General features: G+C 32.8%; 1 pseudogene; it reads left to right on the top strand.

The window, feature by feature from the left end:
• The first annotated feature begins 2373 nt into the window (after nt 1–2373).
• LOC139019470 (cytochrome c oxidase subunit 7B, mitochondrial pseudogene) lies at nt 2374–2704 on the top strand (annotated as a pseudogene).
• Nucleotides 2705–4188: the final 1484 nt, after the last annotated feature.

Here is a 4188-nt window from a genome sequence, read left to right on the forward strand (position 1 = left end):
GAAGACAATGCCCATCCAAATGAGCCACACCAGCCTGGGTGATATAAACCATTTTCCAATTTTTCTTCATAAAAGAACCTTATACACATAATTATATTTCACTTTTCTATGTCAATAATATATCATCATATTTCCATGTCATACATACATGTCTTTCTAACTCTTTTAAATGGCTGCAAACATTTTTAGAAAAATATATTTTATTGATTTTTTACAAAGAGGAAGGGAGAGGGATAGAGAGTTAGAAACATTGATCAGCTGCCTCCTGCACACTCCCCACTGGGGATGTGCCTGCAACCAAGGTACACGCCCTTGACTGGAATCCAACCTGGGACCCTTGAGTCCGCAGGCTGACGCTCTATCCACTGAGCCAAACCGGTCAGGGCTGGCTGCAAACATTTTATGTTTGTGATATTTTCATATCAACATATAGAGGTCAATTTCATGCTTTTAAAATAACTATAGAGTGTTTAATTATATTACTGTATTACAGAAATGAAATTATTTATGACAATTTAGGTAATCGCTAGTTATTTGTTTTGGTTTTGCTATTGTAAACAATAATAAAAATTACCATCTTTGATAGTTTTTTTTTTTTTTTTTGTCCATGTAAGAATGGTTTAAATTAAGGTAATGAAAGTTAGACATTTAAGTGAAAGAGTGATTAATTAATTTGTTAGAATTGGCAAATTTATGTCAAAATGTTACATATATGGAGACTTCCTGTATCAGTTTTCTATTTCTGCAATAAAAACTTCCACAAACTAAGGATTCTAGGATTTTGGCATGCTTAAAAAGAACATTCCTATCCAGAGATTTTTTTTAAGGTTATTTATCTAGTGCTTTTATTGTTCCATATTTTCATATAAAAATTCCTAATGTATCTCAACATTATTTAAGTAGAAAGATTTAAGTAGGTAATAAGATTATTTTTGGCCTCATTATTATTGGAATTTATTGCTTTATAATACTTTTAATTCTACATTTATTATATACTAAATATTCATATATATTTGAAATTATCTGAACTGACTCTGCTCTTTTATTGATATTTCTATTTTTATACCACCATCAAAGTGATTTAATTACAATGGTATTATAATGTGATTTCATACCTAATAAGGGGTTTCTACACAATAAACATTATTTTTATTGATATTCTTAATATTTCTTCCAGATTAATTTTATTGCCATGTATAACACTCCAAAAACTCCTTTGTTATTTGAATTTAAGTCAACTGATTGAGCAATTTGGGAAATAATTTGATTTTAAAATAAATTGTCCAAGAGTGGTTCTTTTTATCGCTATTGTTTAGTGTTGTTTTAGATTTACTACTTAAAAGAGAGAATGCTGAGACCTATGTAGTTTTCCTAATTTTTCCAAATATCATAACTCCTTGTAAATGACAAAATTCTATACCTAGAAAATTCCAGAAGATTAATTCAGAAACTATTTAAAATAATAAATTAGCCTAAAATAACCAGGTAATACATAATAATATCAACAACAGAGTTAGACATAAACTACCTTGTTAAAATAATAATGAGAATTTCCACAGGTAATAACTATGTTTGCTTTTTACATAGAGTCCATTCTCCATTTTTTTATCCTAATAAAACTTAATTTTTTCTTCCGGAAGCCATCTTTCCTCAGATTCTAGGAGATCAAAAATAATGTAACCAGCCCTAGCCAGTTTGGCTCAGTGTATAGAGCATCAGCCTGCGGACTCAAGGGTCCCAGGTTCTGATTCTGATCAAGGGCACATGCCCGGTTTGCAGGCTTCGTCCCCAGTGGGGGGTGTGCAGGAGGCAGCCAATCAATGATTCCCTTTCATCATTGATGTTTCTATTTCTCTCTTCCCTCCCTTTCTCTCTGAAATCAATAAAAATATATTTTTAAAAAATAATGTAACCAGTACCACACCTCTGAACAATGAAATGTCTGCTGAAGGTTTTCTAAGAAAGAATTTTTGTCTCCAAAGACAGAGAAGCAGGTGGCCCTAGTAGATGCTGCTTCTGCAGTGAGCTTTCTCCAAGCTGAAGAACCCTGAGAGCAAACCTTTGTAAGGGCCTGCAAGAAACATGCCCAACTGTTGCCCAAGAGGGAGATTCTATAGGAATTATTTCAGACAGCAAACAGATGTGCTTTATAGGAGTCATCATTTCTATTTTTTGAAGCTGTTTGTTATACAATCTTTCTTAAAAGGATAGTATAGTATTTGCCTTATTTGCAAGACTTGCAGAAATACGAACTACTCATCAAAAGTTGTCTCCTAACATTTTATAAAGTAATTTGTAGAAATATATATAGCATATAAAACCTAAATAGCATATAAAAGGGAACCTGGTGGCAGTTGCTGCAGTGCTGTCTTCAGCTTCATGGTGTTTCCTTTGGCCGACAACGTGCCAAGTCGTCTCCCAGTTGGAAGCACTCAGCAAACAATGGCAAGGCAGATGCACCAGAAAAGGACACCTGATTTCCATGACAAATATGGCAACGCTACTTTAGCTAGTGGAGCCCCTTGGTGTTGCTACATGGACATATACAGCAACACAAATTGGAATAGAATGGAACCTGTCCCCTGTTGGCAGAGTCACCCCAAAGGAATGGAGAGATTAGTAATCCTCCCAGTTGGTGAGATAATGAATTATTTTAAAACCAACTCATAATTGATGACAAGTGAAAGCACTGTGTGCCCATTAAAATATGATTGGAGAAATACGGTACATTTGAAACCTTAAAAAAACGGGGGGGGGGTGCTGATGAATTAACTTAGAGCCATTCCAGAATAGTCATAATCCCCAAAAGATAGATTTATATTTCTCATTGCTCAAAAGCTACCTGCTAAAGTTTATTTACAGAGAAGGATTTAATTTTAGTAAAGCATAATTTATTTGTGCATCTTTCAAAACTTTTGTTTAATCCATGACTGATCATAGTTTGCATATGACAACTATTATATTTGACAGCTTAAAGGAAGTATCCGCATTCAATGTCTCTTTAAGATTTTAAAAGCACTGAGCCACTTCAGGGAACTCCTGGCAATTTCTAAATCCAGCTTCAGAATGGTTATTGCATTTGACTATTAACATGAGTGTGTCACTTACAAAATTGTTTACATCATATATATATTATATATGTATATATATGTATATACTAGTATATGTATATATATGCATAATAGTTAATGAAAATTTATGAGATTTTGCATTTTTATGAACATTGATATGAAATTTTATTATTGCACACAGAGACTCAAGAAAAAATAAGAAAAATTATCAGTTCTATTTTAGTGTCTTATGTACCCTATAAATATATTCTTGAAATCTTAAGGGCTCTTATAGATTTGTTATTTTAGTTACATTTTTAATGATACATGCTATTTGAATTGACAAGGCTGTTGGAATATCTTGTTGCATAAAACTAAATCAATTCACAGAGAGACGATAAAATACATAGATTTATTAATATTGGGGTGCATGATATGTAGGAACACAACAGAGGAAAGGAAAGAGGTTTTCACTACTCAAGAGCAGAAAATTCATATATTATGCTGTGGACAATAATATATAATAGGAAAAGGCAATCACTCTATTGAATGGCTTTGTACTGCTATAAAACACAGCAGCTATGCATTTACTTCCCCTCCGCTATGGTTTGGAGTCATATCTGAATCATGGAAAGGAACAGCTAACTATTTATAAAATAAATGAAGTCCAACACAATCACAAATGACAAATATTTGGAAGATGAGGGCATTGTTAATATAATACATTATAATATGTTATCAATGATGCATTTTAGAATATTCAAATCACCCCAAATTAGGAACTATTAGCAAAATACAAACCTTATTTTCTTTATAATTTGTTTTATTTATCACACAGTTATATAAATCCTAGAGACAAGATTCATATAAGGAACATAGTGTTATAGTAGAGTGTGAAGAACTAGGAAATATTCTGCAACCTGGTATAGAAGCTCCGATCAGACATAATATAAAACATTGTGTGGTAATGAAAAAATTCAGGGTTGTGGAGAAACATCCATCTTAAAGTAATGCTTCTCAAGTATAACTGCATAGTAGAACACTCTGGAGACCTCTCAAAAAGGCTGATGCATAGAAATAACACTGGACCAATTAAATCCCATTTCTGGGGCATGGAAGGGAAGCCAGTGGCTGGGAC

Source organism: Myotis yumanensis, unplaced genomic scaffold, assembly GCF_028538775.1.
Source record: "Myotis yumanensis isolate MYYU_CA2020_CCGP unplaced genomic scaffold, mMyoYum1.0.hap1 SCAF_11, whole genome shotgun sequence".
Classification (NCBI taxonomy): domain Eukaryota; kingdom Metazoa; phylum Chordata; class Mammalia; order Chiroptera; family Vespertilionidae; genus Myotis; species Myotis yumanensis.